Below are 17,767 nucleotides of genomic sequence, written 5' to 3' on the forward strand. Positions count from 1 at the left end.
TATAAACTCTGGAACTGTCCTGCAGATTGGAGGGTAGTTCACGTCTCTCCGACATTCAAAAAGGGAGGTAGAGAGAAAGCAGGGAATTATAGATCAGTCAGACTAACATCTGTAGTGGAGAAAATGCTTGAATCCATTATCAAGGACTTAATAGCGGAATATTTAGAAGACAGTGTCAAGATCAGTGAGACTCAGCATGGAGTTATGAAGGGAAAGTCATGCTTAATAAATCTGTTATAATTGTTGAAGAGGTAACCAGAACAGTTGACAAGGGGGAGCCAGTCGATGTGATATATTTGGACTTTCACAAGGCGTTTCACAATGTCCCGCATAAGAGATTATTGTGCAAAAGTAAAGTGCATGGGATTGGAGGAAATGTATTGAAGTAGATAGAAAACTGATTGGCAGAGATGAAACAAATAGTAGGGATTGATGGGTCCTTTTCAAGTTGGCAGACAGTAACCAGTGGGGTACCACAGGGATCGGCGCTGGGACCCCAGCTATTCACAATATATATTAATGATTTGGATGAGGGAACAAAATGTAACATCTCAAAGTTTGCAGAGGATACAAATTAGGTGAATTGTGACGAGGATGCAGGGATCCTACAGCAAGTTCTGGAGGTTGGGCGAGTGGGCAAACTGATTACAGTACGAAGTCTTACAACACCAGGTTAAAGTCCAACAGGTTTATTTCGATGTCACTAGCTTTCGGAGCGCTGCTCCTTCCTCATGTGAATGAAGAGGATACCTCTTCATTCACCTGAGGAAGGAGCAGCGCTCCGAAAGCTAGTGACATCGAAATAAACCTGTTGGACTTTAACCTGGTGTTGTAAGACTTCGTACTGTGCTCACCCCAGTCCAACGCCGGCATCTCCACATCAGGGCAAACTAATGGCAGATGCAGTATAATTTGGATAAGTGTGAGGTTCTTCATTTTGGAACAAAAACAGTAAGGCAGATTACTACCTGAATGGTTGGGAGAGGGGAGTGTGCAGTGGGACCTGGGTGTTCCTGCGCACCTGTCGCTGAAGGCAAGTATGCTTGTGCAGCAGGCGTTAAAGAAGGCTAATGGTGGGCAGCACGGTGGCGCAGTGGCAGCACTGCAGTCTCATGGCGCCGAGGTCCCAGGTTCGATCCTGGCTCTGGGTCGCTGTCCGTGTGGAGTTTGCACATACTCCCCGTGTTTGCGTGGATTTCGCCCCCACAACCCAAAGATGTGCAATGTAGGTGGATTGAACACACCCAATTGCCCCTTAGCTGGAAAAATGAATTGGGTCCTCTAAATTTAAAAAAAAGATGGCTAAAGGTATGTTGGTCTTCATTGCGAGAGGTTTCGAATACAGAAGCAGGGATGTGTTGCTGCAATTGTACAGGGCCTTGGTGAGGCCACACTTGGAGTATTGTGTGCAGTTTGGTCTCCTTCTCTGAGGAAGGATGTTTTTGCTCTCGAGGGAATGCAGCCAATGTTTACCAGTTTAATTCCAGGGATTGCGGGATTGTCATGTGAGGAGAGTTTGACTAGGTTGGGATTGTTCTCGCTGGAGTTCAGAAGAATGAGGGGGGATCTCATAGAGACTGATAAAATCTAACAGGACTAGACAGGGTAGATGCAGCGAAGATGTTACCAATGGTGTGTGTCCAGAACTAGGGGTCACAGTCTGGGGATTCAGGGTAAACCATTTCGGACAGATATAAGAAGACATTTCTTCACACAAAGAGTGGTGAGCCTGTGGAATTCATTACCACAGGCAGTAGCTGATGCTAAAACTTTGAATATATTCAAGAAGCGGCTGGATATCACTTGGGGAGAATGGGATCAAAGGCTATGGGGAGAAAGCAGGATTAGGCTATTGAGTTGGATGATCAGCCATGATCGTGATAAATGGTGCAGCAGGCTCGAAGGGCCAAAGGTTCTCTTCCTGCTGCTATCTTTTATGTATTCGATATGTATCTAAACACCCCGTCTGTGCCTGCACCCTGCTTCCCAAAACACCATTCACTCTCTCCTATCTACGTCCACCTCCAACTGCTTTAATCCTTCTGTTCCGTCTATTCCCAACTCCATAGTCCACTGTCGTCCAGAGACTCCCCAGCGCAATCTATCCAATCAGTCCTAGCACGGTCCTGTACAAAACTCCTCGGCGTCTTGACCTTCTGTTGTCACACCCCTTCCCCCCTACATATCTCCACACTGCACACCATTATCGTCGGTTACCCTCCATACCTATCCACACCCTCTGTCTCATATCTTCAAGTAATCTATTAGCCCCTCCAAATAATCAGCCATCCTGTCCACAAAATACTTGACCAAAGCTTTCCACTCCACCGCTCCTAATATCACTCCCCTGTCCACACCCACACTTGCACATTCTCCACACAACAATGCCTTAATCCGTTCCCTTACGGCTACCAAACCTTTGAAACTCGAATATACGCAATTTAAGCCACGCCGTTTCATTGCCTTCATTATCCACTTTTTCACCTCTTCTGCCTACTCAATAACCACCTCCACACCTCCACTATCATTCCTCCACTCATCATGCAACATCCATCTCATTTTCTTCCCTTCACCGGACCATTTTCAAGCTCTCCAAGGAACCCGCAGCTTGGCCTACTCCCAATGACGTATCTCTCCAGCAATTACTATTCGATATTGACCACCGCCGTTCCACTTCAACATATTGTTGCCGTCCCCCAGAAGCTATTACAATGAGGGTCTACAGCGTAAACCACGTGGGAGTTCAGCACCCTCCCCCATTTCACCTCCATCACGTGTTCATCCTGCAGCACAATGCAACTGATGATTCTCTTCTCTGCGGCAATGTTTCAATTCCATCTCTACTACCCGTCCGGCTTCTGGCATCTCGAACCATATTCTAAATCAGCCCACATAGACTGCAGCATGTCAGTTTGAACTGCTCCTCTGAACTGCCTCATTCGCTGTTTCTTTCTGTTATTAGAATAACACCTTGACTTCAAATATAAAGACCATTGTTGCAGATCGACCAAAACATGTTTGAAGTGTAAGCATGTTCTCAGGACAATCAATACAGGGGGCTGGAGTCTCTAATCCCACGGCCGTGTCCACCCATCGTAAACGCCATCGCATTTTACGTGAAGGGGTCGCTCCCACGTCTAATTCTGGCCCCAACAAGGTGTTGGAGCGGTTCGCGCCGCTCCAGCTGCAGATCCCGGCGCGAACTGGGGCTGGTTTAGCACACTGGGCTAAATCGCTGCTTTTGAAAGCAGACCAAGGAAAGGCCAGGAGAAAGGTTTGATTTCCGTACCAGTCTCCCCGAACAGGCGCCGGAATGTGGCGACTAGGGGCTTTTCACAGTAACTTCATTGAAGCCTACTCGTGACAATAAACGATTTTCATTTCATTTCATTTCATTTTCGAACTGGGCATCGCAGGGTCCGCGCATGCGCAGTTTCGTCGGCACCAACGAGGACATGCACAGTGGCTCCAGAGCCAAATAGCGCACGCGCAGAGGCCTCCTTCAATGCGCCGGCTGCGATGCAACTTGGCACAGGGACAGGGGCCGGCGCGCAGGAAAGGAGGCCCCCAGCCACAGAGGCCCACCCGCCAATCGGTGGGTCCCGATCGCGGGCCAGGCAACATCGGAGGTCCCCCCTGGTTCCCCCTGGGGTCCGAGCCCCCTCCCCCATGATGCGCCATCAATGAACACAAGACGAGTAGTGGACGTAACTGACGCTTTAATAGACTATACAGAAAGCCTCCTGGCCTCTGATGCCGAACTGGGTCAGAGGCGGAGACCAGCCACACTGATACCGAGCCAGAGGGGAGGCGGAGCCAGGCACCTATATACCGAGCCAGAGGGGAGGCGGAGCCAGCCACCTCTATACCGAGCACGAGGTGAGGCGGAGCCATCGGGCAGTGGTTTACCACATTATATGTAATAAAGTAGACGTTTACCACAATATACATATTATACACTACAGTTGTTTACCACATTCACCCCCTGTTAAAAAGAAGAGTCCAGCGGGGGTGAAATGGACTTTTAGATTAATTCTGTCGGGGGCCTTGACCTTCTGCCGTGATCGCCTCAGTCCCGGCTGTGGTGTGGGCACCGGTGTCGAGACGTACACCGGGAGCGTGTTGTCCTCTTCCTCACCCAGTAGTTGAGTCGATGGAGGGGGGGGGGGGGGGGTTGTATGGGCGGGGGTGGTGGTGATGCTCGCCGGTGGGCCTGCGGGTGCCAGTCCTTGAGGTAGGTGGGTAGAGATGGGGGTATACGGTGTAGGGTCGGGGGTGGTGGGGGTGGTCGCTGGGGAACCTGCAGGTGCCAAATCCCGGAGGGAAACTGTGTCCTGTCGCCCGTCATGATGTGCCACGTAGGCATATTGTGGGTTGGCCTGGAGGAGCAGAACCTTCTCGACGAGGGGATCTGAGTTATGGCTCCTTGCATGCTTCCGGAGAAGGACGGGCCCTTGGACTGTCAGCCAGGACGGGAGCGTGACCCTGGAGGTGGACTTCGTGGGGAAGGCAAACATATGTTTGTGATGGGTCTCGTTGGTGGCAGTGCACAGGAGCGACCAGATGGAGTGGAGCGCATCGGGGAGGACCTCCTGCCAGCGGGAGACGAGGAGACTTCTAGACCATAGGGCCAGGAGGACGGCCTCTCAGACCGTCGCGTTCTCCCTCTCCACCTGCCTGTTGCCCCGGGGGTTGTAGCTGGTCGCCCTGCTAGAGGCGATGCCCTGGCTAAGCAGGAACTGACGCAACTCGCCGCTCGTGAAGGAGGAACCCGGATCGCTATGGATGGAGGTGGGGAACCCAAACACGAGGAAAATACTATGCAGGGCCTTGATGATGGTGGCAGCGGTCATGTCAGGGCACGTTATGGCGAAAGGGAAACCTGAGTACTCATCAACGACGTTGAGGAAGCACATGTTACGGCCAGTGGAGGGGCCCTTTGAAGTCGATACTGAGGCCTTTAATAAGTGGCGAGAGGCCTTTACCCGGTGCGCCCTGCCTGGCCGATAGAAGTGTGGTTTGCACTCCGCGCAGACCTGGCAGCCCCTGGTCACGGTCCTGATCTCCTCGATGGAGAAAGGCAGGTTGCATGCCTTGATAAAGTAAAAAACACGGGTGAACCCCGTGTGATAGAGGTCATTGTGGAGGGCCCGAAGTCGGTCTACTTGTGCGCTGGCACATGTACCGTGGGATAGGGCATCTGGGGGCACATTGATCTTCCCGGGTCGATACAAGATATCGTAGTTGTAGGTGGAGAGCTCGATCCTCCGCCACAGAATCTTGTCGTCCTTGATTTTGCCCTGCTGTGTATTGTTAAACCTGAAGGCAACCGACCATTGGTCAGTGAGAAGAGTGAATCGCCTGCCGGCCAGGTAATGCCTCCAATATCGCACAGCTTCCACAATGGCTTGGGCTTCCTTTTTGATGGAGGAGTGTCGAATTTCGGAGGCATGGAGGGTACGGGAGAAGAAAGCCACGGGCCTGCCCGCCTGGTTGAGGGTAGCGGCCAGAGCAAATTCAGACGCATCGCTCTCCACCTGGAACGGAATGGACTCATCCACAGCATGCATTGCGGCTTTGGCAATATCTGCCTTGATGCGGTTGAAGACCAGGCGGGCCTCAGCCGTCACGGGAATAATGGTGCATTTAATATGTGGACGGGCCTTGTCCGCATAATTGGGGACCCACTGATCATAGTAAGAGAAGAACCCCAGGCATGTCTTCAAGTCATGTGGCCGTGGGGGAGGGGGAGTTCCAGGAGCGGGTGCATGCGGTCGGGGTCGGGCCCTAGGAATCCGTTTTCCACAACTTAGCCAAGGATGGCTAGGCGGCTTGTGCGGAAAACGCATTTTCCTTATTATAGGTGAGTTTCAGGAGTTTAGCGGTGTGGAGGAAGTGCCGAAGGTTTTCGTCATGGTCCTGATGGTCATGGCTGCAGATGGTGACATTATCTAATTACGGGAACGTGGCCCGCAGCCCGCACTGGTCAACCATTCGGTCCATTTCTCATTGGATAACCGAGACCCCATTGGTGACGCCGAAGGGAACCCTGAGGAAGTGGTAGAGGCGGTCATCGGCCTCGGTCTCAAAGGCAGTCATCCGGGCGGATGGGGAGCTGGTTCTATGTTGACATCAAGTCAACTGTGGAGACGACTCGATACTGCACAATCTGGTTGACCATGCCAGATATGCGAGAGGGTACGCATCGAGCTGTGTGTACTGATTGATGGTCTGACTGTAGTCGCTGACCATCTGGTGCTTCTCCCCAGTCTTGACGACCACCACTTGGGCTTTGCAGGGGCTGGTACTAGCCTCAATGATCTTCTCTCGTAGGAGTCGCTGGACCTCTGATCCGATAAAGGCCCCGTCCCGGGCACTGTATCGTCAGCTCCTAGTAGTGATGGGCTTACAGTCCGGGGAGAGGTTAGCAAAGAGCGAGGGTGGGCGACCTTAAGGGTCGCGAGTCTACAGACGGTGAGGGGGGGCACGGGTCTATCGAACTTTAAAGTAAGGCGCTGGAGGTGGCACTGGAAGTCGAGCACCAGAAATAGTGCAGCGCAGAGATGGGGAACGGCGTAGAGTTTAAAGTGAGTGTACTGTACGCCTTGTACAGTAAAGGTCGCGACACAGTACCCCGGATTTCTACTGAATGTGATCCAGAAGCCAGGGAGATTTTGTGTTAGTGGGTAAAATTGGGAGGGAGCAGTGCCTTACCGTATCTGGGTGTATGAAGCTGTATGTGCTCCGGGAGTCGGAAAGGCAGACCGTCTCGTGCCCGTTGATCCGGACGGTCATTGTACATTTTGTGAGGTGATGAGGCCGGGACTGGTCGAGCGTGATGGTGGCGAGCTTCCGAAGGTGATGGGTAGGCGTGTCGGAGGTAGAGGCCGCCAGTGTACTACCGGGTGAGCAGGGCACCTGGGAGGCTGCGGAGTAGTCCCAAGATGGTGGCCCCCATGAGTCGCGCATAGTGGGTGGCATCGGAGATGGCGTCAAAGATGGCGGCCCCCTAGTTCACGCATGGCGGGTGGAGTACAAGATAGCGGCAAAGAAGTCGGCCTCCATGGGTCCCGCGTGGCGGGCGAAATCGAAAATGGCGCGAAGATGGCAGCGCCCACGGGTCGCACACGGCGGGTGGCGCGGCAGCTGGGGGCAGCTCCGATGGGCAGCTGGCAGCGCTGCTTAGCCCAGGTGTTTTAGGGCGAGCTCGGACCTGGAAGGCTTTCGCAAAGTGGCCATTCCTCCCACACCCGTTGCAAGCCGCGTTCCGTGCAGGGCAGCGTTGTCTGGGATGCTTACCCTGGCCGCAAAAATAGCACTTCGGGCTTCCGGCGTTGGCAGGCTGCTGTGCAGCAGATGATTGGGCCGCACTCGAGTCGGATGATGGCGGCGTCCACGGGGTCCACGGGGGTGCCGTGTGGTCGGAGGTGTAGGCCTCCATGTTCTGGAAGGCGACATCCAGCGAGTTTGAGAGCTGCACTGTCTCTGGGAGGCCGAGTGTACAATCTAGCAATCGCTGGCGGATGTAATTCGATTTCACATCTGGGACATAGCCGTCCCTGATCAGCAGCTCCGTGTGGTAGCCGATACCGCCTGGCAAGCACAGTTCCGGCCGAGTACCCGCAAGGCAGCAGGAATTCGGCTAGTGATTCCACAGGGCGTTGTCTCCTCGTGGCAAGAAAGTGCCTCGCATAAACCTCGTTTACAGACTTTACATATTGTCCCTTCAGCAGCATTATCGCCTCCGTGTACGAGGGGGAGTCCCTGATGAGAAGGAAAACTTGCACTGCGGAAAATCACGCCGGCGTTGGGGCGGCGTGGCCCGTTCGCGGGGATTCTCTGGCCTGGCGTCGGGCTGTGAGAATCCCGCCACATACATTTTTCGTTTAAAATTGTCTAACATTTATTGAATTATTACAGGTACTGAATAATGAGTATGTGTTAAGTAACCTCATAAATAATTGAAGAGGATTACGGGAAAATGGGCCATAAACTGGGATTAATTAGTAAAATGGTTCGGTGGAAATAAGCATCAATATCCAATTGGACCCATTTGGTTTTTACATTTTTTTCACTGTTGTGAAGTAATTTGACAAATGAACAAATTGCAGTATTTGAGTGGGCCTCGCGTATTGGATGTATTTTCTTCACTCATTGGATTCCAGATATTGGTCAATTGAATGCTGGTTAATTTTTAAAACAAATAGATTATTTTAAAACATTAGTTAAAATTATTTGACCTTCTGCTGATTGGATTTTGTAATGTTGGATGATAATTGTCATGTACTTGAAATGGGACAAGGAGAATGGGAGTCCCGTTTTCAGTAATGTTTCCCCCAAAATTTCGCTAATTTCCCTATCAGTGTAAAGGGATATTTGATCGCACTGAGCAGCAGGTTTCTGAACTTTCTCTGGGTGATTGTGTAAATAGCTGTGTTGGTGCAGGAGCTCAGAAGCTGCAGCATAATCCCAGCCTGTTCAAAATGAGGATAGGTAGTAAATAGGGATCTGCTCTTGAAGGCCGACGTAATTCTAACGTGGATGAAATATATAACTGTTGTCATCCAGAGCAGGATAAAACTACTGGATATTGCAAAGAGTAACACAATGGATCGTCTCCGGTTCATCAGCTCAGGATCCTTCTCATCCCTGTCGCTGCTGTGCTGCCGGAGACTCATTCGGCCGCGACTGGCTATTAAAATGCGTCTGACGGTGACAATATTAAAGAACAAAATCAGAAAGAATGGAATCATTGGGGTTAGCAGCTGCTCAATCCAAGAATATGCCATCCAAATCGGATCAAAGAAAACATTTGTGGACAACTGGCATCCACGTGGCATCGAGCTGGAATAGGAGGAATACAGGAAGGACCGGGGAATGTTCTTCAAGCAGAGCAGCGAGCTCACAGTGGTGATAACAACAACAGCAGTTTTCTCGGTGCAGTATTTGGTTTTCAGCTTCTGACAGCAAATGGCCACCAGGCGATCAAAGGTAAAAGAGACCGTCAACCAAACAGAAATGTCGATTGCGGCGGGAGACATGAAGAGAACGAATCTGCACACGGGAGTGTAGAGCAGGAAAGTGTAATCCCAATATATTTCAGCAATGCGATGTAAGATTACATTCCAGACAATAACCATGAGATCGGCTGCCGCCATCGCTACCAGATAGCGGGCGATGCATTTGGAGAGGCCACAGTTTTTGAAAGACAGGATTGCGATTGTAACGATGTTCACTGTGAGAAGGAGAATAGAAACCAGTTAGAATAATGATGTCACAAGCAGGCGCACATGAACTCTGCGATGCGGTTACTGTGGAAGTCGCCACATGCTTCGGTACACAGAGAGAACATTCAGAAAGTCAAATTCACATTTAACAGACACATATTTCGGGACTTTCGGGAGGAAACCGGGGCACCCGGAGGAAACCCACGTAGACACGGGGGGAACGTGCACACTACACGCAGACAGTGATCCAAGCCGGGAATCGAACCTGGGACTCTGGAGCTGTGAAGCAACAGTCTTGAATACTGTGCTACCGCCAGGTTATAGTCCGGGAAGGTGATGATGCGAAAAGAACGGAGCGGTAGTATCGTGGTTTGCACTGTTGCTTCACCGCGCCAGGGTCCCAGGTTCGACTCCGGCTTGGGTCACTGTCTGTGCGGAGTCTGCACGCTCTCCCCGTGTGTCCCTGGGTTTCCTCCGGGTGCTCCGGTTTCTTCCCACAGTCCAAAGATGTACAGGTTAGGTGGATTGGCCATGATAAATTGCCCTTCTTGTCCAAAAAGGGTTAGGTGGGGCTACTGGGTTACGGAGATAGGTTTAAATGGGGTGCTCTTTCCAAAGGTCGGTGCAGACTCGATGTGCTGAACGGCCTCCTTATGCACTGTAAACTTTATGATTCTATGATATAATTATGTGATTCTCTCACTGGTCAACACTCAATATAGAGAATCTGCTGCAATCAGGTTCAGTTGAAGTTCCATGTCCTGATAACCCCGCCCCCCCAACCCCCGGCGTTCTGCGTTAATCTCCTGAATACCCAGTGCTTGATTTTGACGTACATTGTGGATTATCACCTCTCAGCTGTAATGCTGTGTTTGAGACTTCAGATGGCGTTGAATTAGCTGTTTCAATGGATACATTAAATCTGGTTAGAAAGCCGAGTTGCAAAGCCGATAATGTCCACGGTTAGTGGTTTGAGGGGACAGAAAATAAGAATGATGAACAGACCGCCAGAGAACAAACCAATGATTAAAATGAGCAGTCTGATCTACCGCTCTGGAAAGATGATCGGAAACGGAGCGGAAAGGAGCAGAAAGAAAACACTGCGCTACATTTGAAAGGCAGTTCATCATTAAACATGAAGCTGGTCGGAGGTAAGAGAGTCCAAAGGGGCGGAAAAGGGTGTTGCAGAATATCTGACAAATATAAATAATCTGAGAAAACATATCAAAATGAAAATGTCTGTGAATAAAACAAAGTATCCGCACTGTAATGCAGTGGGACAGAGGACGCATTCAGAGATAATCTACAATGAGTTTTCCAGATCAGATAGTTATTCTAATATTCAAACTGAAGAACGTTAAAAAATCATCACCATGTTTAGCTCAAAATTGAAGGTCAACGCAATACATTTGGCCGGTTTTAAAATTATACAGAAACAAGTTCAAAATGTCAAGATCTAAAAGTAATTTACCAGGAATGCCGACAGTTGCGAGTACAGGATAGTACACAGCTGCTGACTCGAAAGATTTTGTCCGACGCATTTTCTGTGTAAAGGACTCGTGCTGGTGTTGGTGAAGATCTGTCCCCTGGTGTTTGACACAGTAAAGGGTCATGAACGGTTTATTTATATTAAACTGGATGATCAGTGATGCGAGGTCTGTACATCCCTAATGATGTTTTTCACAGATTGCTCAACAAAGAAGTCACTGAGAGCAGCTGCACTCTCACTGCAAGTCTCATTGGGGATTACATCACAATCTTAGGATCAGGCACGAAGCTCGAAGATGCCGACTAAAGTTAACTATACAATGTGGCTTATTTCAAAACCGGGGCGAGCAACACCGTTTTTGCATTTGAATACTGGTCACGTGTTGCCCATTCCCTCGCATCATCCCCTCACTCACAATGTCGCGCTCACAGTCCTTATTCTTATTAAAGATTCCTCTCCTTTCTTTCTTTCAATTTCCCCAGATTATCTTTTTCTGGCCGTTCCCCATTCACGTTTCCAAAATTATTTTCTCTCTTATTCTGTCTCCCTTTTATAGCAAATCAATTTCACTTTGCCCCATCTTCAATTTACCTCCGCTCTTTGCGTCACTGTTATTTGTTTGTGGCTCTAATTCTCACATCTCGTATATGCTCTGCCCTGCTCACGCTGCAATAACTTGGAGGACAAGTGGTGAGGATGGAACAGAGTTACAGAGGGATATAGACAGATTGGGTGAATGATCAAAGGCTTGACAGATGGAATATCATGTAGGGAAATGTGATGTTATACATTGCTGGGAAGAATGAAGGTCCTGTGTAGTATTCAAATGCAGAAAGACAGCAGAAATATGCAGCACCGAGGAGTTTGATGAGAGGTGGGGGTCCTCATGAATCAGACATTAAAAGCCAGCATGCAAGTTGAGCAGGTAATGGGTGCGTAAAATGGAACGTTGCTCTTTGTTTCGCAGACAGGTGAGCACATAAACAGGGAAGTCTTGTTACACCTGGTCAAGGCACTGAATAGAGCACAACAGGATTAGTGGTTCCAGCTGACGGCACTGGATTCAGTGATGTGTCAGGCAGAGCAAGGCCAGAAAGAAACGTTCAAACACTTGTTGGAATGTGACATTGTTGTTTCTGTTTTTCTTTGTGCCTGGGGAATATCTACATAGGTCAGTGAAAATGCTAACTTCGAAAACGTTGTTTCAAGTGGTATAGGAGGGCTGATATTTTGGCTCAATTGAAATTCGCCGGAGTGGGAGGACTAAAACAATGTCAAGGATGCATTGATTTGGTCAGGAGGTGCAACATAATGGAGATAGGAACATCGGAAATAGATCTACAGGTTTAATTACTGGATTGGTTATGAGTGTAATTAAATGATTTCCTCCCAGATTAATGAATATGAAATTTCAGCGAAGAGGAAGATTCAGACTCTCCAAATAATTCTATGCAACCTCATAACCTTTCACCGCTGTTTGTCTATGTGATACATTTAATGATTGTCTTACGTCTGTTTCCATTCATACCGAACGTTCAATGGAGTTAGTTTCTACCAATATAGCAAACGTCTCCCTGAACCCCCGCGCCAAATCAATATTATAAGACCGTAGGTCCATTAGACAGAGGAACATAATTAGTCCATTGGCCGAATGAGTCTGCTCCGCCATTCAGTCATGGTTGTTATGTTCTTCCGTGCCTTGAACTCCTTAAACAAGAACCTATCTATCTCTGTCTTAAAGACACTCAGTGATTTGGCCTCCACAACTTTCTGCGGCAAAGAGTTCCACAGGTTCTGCACCCTCTGGCTGAAGACGTTTCTTCTCATCGCAGTTTTATAGTGTCGTCCCTTTAGTCTGATACTGTGTCCTCGGGTTCTAGTTTTTCCTACCGCTGGAAACATCCTCTCAACGACCAATCTATCCAGGCTGCTCAGTGTTCTGTAAGTTTGAAAAAGGTCCCCCTCATCCTTCTCAACTCCTACGAGTGCAGATCCAGAGGCCCCAACTGCTCCAAACGGCAGGCTCTCCATTCCAGCGATCATCCTTGTGAACCTCCTCTGGACTGTTTCCAAGAGGAACACATCCTGCCTTAGATACTAGGCCCCAAACTGCTCACAATAATTCTAATGGGGTCTGGTCATAACCTGAGACAGGCACAACGTACATCACTGCTCTTGCATTCTATCCTCTCAACAGTAATGCTACCATTGCATTTGCCTTCCTAACTACCGACTGAACCTGCACGTTAATGTTCAGGTAATCTTCGGCTCGGACTTGTGCTTCTCGTTTTCTCACCATTTCTACATTTAGAAAATACTCTCTGCAGGCATTCGTCCTACCAAAGTGCATGACCTCACACGTTTCCCCATTGTATTCAATCAGCTACTTCTTTGCCCAGCTCCTATCCTGCCCAAGATTTCTGTCGCCCCCTGTTTCCTCAATAGTGCCTGTGCCTCCGCATACCTTTGTATGATAATCAATTTCATATTGATTATCTTCCTTAAATGTTGTTCCATCTTCAACGTTTCATGGAAAACATTCAAAGTCTCTGACTTATTGCCAGGCAAAGTACTTTCATAATGGACCTGTGGTATTAACTGAAAGATATTTATGTTGGTCATACATCGTGGTGTCTACAATTGGAAACGACACTGAAATGGTTGAATAGCAGGCTATGAATAAATACTTCTCGAAATGTAAATTGTGTTGTTGCCGAATATATATCACGCTTTTATGTGAAACAACAGTTTAAATTGGCAACTTTAGCATTATGATGCCTCTTTTGAGACTGTCAAACAAAATTCATCACGTTATACTCCCACTCATTAAATATTACCTGACCTCCCTGCGTCTACCCCGCCCCGTGGAGTCTATTCCGATCTTCCTCCTCCTTACATTTATACATTTTACATTTGCAAATTCTAGTCGAACTGAGAGTTGAATAACAAGAGATGAGGGTAGAGTGATGGGCATAAGAGAGGTGGGGAGAAGAAAGGAAGTATATTGAGAGGAAAGGAACGTACACGAGATGAATAGATTGATATGGGAGGAGATTGAAATAGTGCAACATGTCGGGAAGCACACAGAGTGGATTGTTGGCAACTGAAGAGTGGCTGGGAGGTAAAGTAAGGAGTGGAAAACCGAGGGGTGGAAAAAAAGGTGCGGAGAATGAAGGCGGAAAAGGAGATGAGAGATGAGGGGAACAGAACAGAATTGTGAAGTAGTGAAAGTAGTGGAGGGTAATTTAAGGTGTAGAGAGGGAAGTTAGTGTACAAAATATGGAGTATTATATTTGCAGTTAAAGCGGGAATAAGACCACAAGACAATAAGTAAAAGGAGCAGAATTAGGCCACTCGGCCCATCGAGTCTGTTCCGCCATCCAATCATGTCTGTTACTTTCTCATCTCCATTCTCCGGCCTTCTCCCCATAACCCCTGATCCCCTTATTAATCAAAAAACTATCTATCTCTGTCTTAAAGACACTCAGTGATTTGGCCTCCGCAGCCTTCTGCGACAAAGAGTTCCACAGATTCACCACCGTCTGGCTGAACAAATTCCTCCTCATCTCTGTTTTAAAGGATCGTCCCTTTAGACTGAGATAGTGTCCTCTGGTTCTAGTTTTTCCTACAATTGGAAACATCCTCCCCACGTCCACTCTATCCAGGCCTCGCAGTATCTTGTAAGTGTCAATAAGATCTCCTCTCATCCTTCTAAACTCCAACGAGTACAGACACAGAGTCCTCAAACGTCCCTCATTCGACATGTACCCCAATCCACGGATCATTCTTGTGAACCACCCCTGGACCCTTTCCAAGGCCAGCACATCCATGCTTAGATAGTAAAACTGCTCACAATATTCCAAATGGGGTCTGACCAGAGCCTTATACAGCCTCAGAAGCCTCAGAAGCACAACCCTGGTCTTGTATTCTTGCGCTTTGACATGAATGCTAACATTACATTTGCCTTCTTAACTGCCCACTGGACCTGAACGTTAAACTTAAGAGAACCGTGAACAAGGTCCCTTTGTGCTTCTGATTTCCGAAGCATTTCCCCATTTAGAAAATAGTCTATGCCTAACTTCCTCCTACCAAAGTGTATAACTTCACACTTTTCCACATGAAGTCCCCTTGCTTCCTCTATACTACCCGTCCCTCTAAAGATCTTTGTTTCATCTGCAACAGTGCCTTCAGTACCTTCTTCCAAATCATTAATCTATACTGTACAAATTTGGGGCCACCAGTCATAATCAGGGGTTATCAGCAGATTAGAAAAGACGCAACATACATCTCATTCAAGGACAGTTTTTCTGTTTTGAAAACGCTGGAAGCGACGTTTAATCCGGGGAATGCACCAGAAACAAGGTCATTGCGCTGTGAGAAGTCCAATGAGCGTTTCTACTGCCGTATCTCTGAGTCCAGGATGGCATTTGGCCTGACTGATGCCAGTGTCATGAATATCGGCAAACCCTTGCAGGGCATTCTGAAGTTGGAGTGGGGACAGACAGAGGTCGTGGGTACCATTGGTACCAACGACAGAGATAGAAAAAGGGACGAGGTCCTGCGTCAATAATTTACAGTTATCCGAGCAGATTGAAAAGAATGACGTCGGAGGTTAATATCTCCAGATCCTTGACAGCGAGGATTGGATGAAGGGGGGTATAACAGATGAATGCTACAGAGATGGTGTGGGCGAATAGGCTTTATTTTCGCGGCCAGTGATTCCGTTCCTGGGTCCGGCGCAACCAATAAATCTCGGATGAGTTGCACTTGAATGGGAATGGAATCTACAACTTTCCGGTGGGTTTGCTAAGGCTGTTCGAGGGTGTGACAACTGGATTGGCGAGGGGAATGGGTCTCAGTGTGCAGGTTCAGTAGGGGATCACATCCAGATACATACAGAAGTAAAAACAAGTCAGTCTGGATGGGAGAGCAAAGATAAACCTGCTAGGGCACAAGGGAATCCAAAAATGTACAGGTTAGTTTGACAGGCTATGATCAATGCGCAGGGTATTGATTTACACATGGCAGTAATCTCACTGGAACGAAGGAGGTTGAGGGGAGACCTGATAGAGGTCTACAACATTATGAGGGGCATAGACAGAGTGGATAGTCAGAGACATTTTCCCAGGGTAGAGGGGTGAATTACTAGGGGGCATAGGTTTAAGGTGCGAGGGGCAAGGTTTAGAGTAGATGTACGAGGCAATTCTTTTTACACAGAGGGTAGTGGGTGCCTGGAACTCGCTGCCAGAGGAGGTGGTGGAAGCAGGGACGACAGTGACGTTTAAGGGGCATCTTGACAAATACAGGAATAGAATGGGAATAGAGGGATACGGAACCCGGAAGTGTAGAAGATTTTAGATGATACGGGCAGTATGGTCTTCGCAGGCGTGGAGGGCCGAAGGGCCTGTTCCTGGGATGTTATTTTCTTTCTTCTTGTTCTTGTTCTTTGTATATCGGGATTCACTTTCACATCAGAGTATAATTCCCCTTTGAATTCTTCCTATCGAACCGGTCATCGCCGCACACACAGGCAAGGGATTCCCCATCCTCACCACTCGCTGTGTGAGAAAGTCCTAGTTTATATCGTCATTGCTTCATTTACTCAATCCTTTCATCTAGAGCTGCTCATCCTCAATCCTTTCACCAATGTGAACGCTTCTCCCCATCTCAGGTTGAGAGGGTTGTTCAGAAGGCGTACGGTGTGTTAGCTTTTATTGATAGAGGGACTGTGCAGTGTAGGTTAACAAGGGCTGCCCCACCCACTCACATAACTGGTTGGCAGTTAAGTGTCAGTCACTTTAGTCTACTTTGATCTAAAAGCAGGTGGGGGAGGGGAGTCAATTCAGAACAGTTTAAAAAGAGCCACTTGTAAACTCACTCCCAGTGAGTTCTCCCAGTGAGCAAGCAGAAGACAGAGCCAGGAGTGAGACAGCAAAGAGTGAGTTTGGGAATTTGAATCGAGGTGGGAATTCGAAGCTGGGTGGGGAGGAAGTGCTTTTTGTGACTGGTAAGTAGTGTTTCTGTTTTTCTGTTTCTTTTCATTGGTATATTTATTCATTTTTTTCTTCGTTGTTTATTTATTTATTTACATTTTTTTGGGGGGGCGGGGGAATTGAAATTGTTGAAGTTAACCGAAGGTTTAAGACATGGCAGGAGATCTCAGACCCGTGTCATGCTCCTCGTGTGCGATGTGGGAGCTCAGGGACACGTCCACTGTCCCTGGCTCCTTCACGTGCAAGATGTGTGTCCAGTTGCAGCTCCTGTTAGACCGCTTGACGGCTCTGGAGCTGCGGATGGACTCACTTTGTAGCGTCGGCGATGCTGAGGATGTCGCGGATAGCACGTTTAGCGAGTTGGTCACACCGCAGGTGAAAGGTACTGAGGGAGATAGTAAATGGGTGACCAAAAGACAGAGCAAGAGTAGGAAGGCAGTGCAGGTGTCCTCTGCGGTCATCTCCCTGCAAAACAGATATACCGCTTTGGATACTGTTGGGGGAGATGGCTCACCAGGGGAAGGCAGCAGCATCCAGGTTCATGGCACCGTGGCTGGCTCTGCTGCGCAGCTGGGCAGGAAGAAGTATGGTAGGGCTATAGTGATAGGGGACTCAATCGTAAGAGGAATAGACAGGTGGTTCTGCGGCCGCAATCGAGACTCCAGGATGGTATGTTGCCTCGTTGGTGCAAGGGTCAAGGATGTCTCGGAGCGGCTGCAGGACATTCTGGGGGGGGGGGGGGGGGGTGAGGGTGAACAGCTAGCTGTCGTGGTGCACATAGGCACCAACGGTATAGGTAAAAAACGGGACGAGGTCCTACAAGCTGAATTTAGGGAGCTAGGAGATAAACTAAAAAGTAGGACCTCAAAGGTAGTAATCTCAGGTTTGCTACCAGTGCCACGAGCTAGTCAGAGTAGGAATGTCAGGATAGAGAGGATGAATACGTGGCTTGAGAGATGGTGCAAGAGGGAGGGATTCAAATTCCTGGGACATTGGAACCGGTTCTGGGGAGGTGGGACCAGTACAAACCGGACTGTCTGCACCTGGGCAGGACTGGA

Source organism: Scyliorhinus torazame, chromosome 20 (assembly GCF_047496885.1).
Source record: "Scyliorhinus torazame isolate Kashiwa2021f chromosome 20, sScyTor2.1, whole genome shotgun sequence".
In the NCBI taxonomy this organism is placed as follows: domain Eukaryota; kingdom Metazoa; phylum Chordata; class Chondrichthyes; order Carcharhiniformes; family Scyliorhinidae; genus Scyliorhinus; species Scyliorhinus torazame.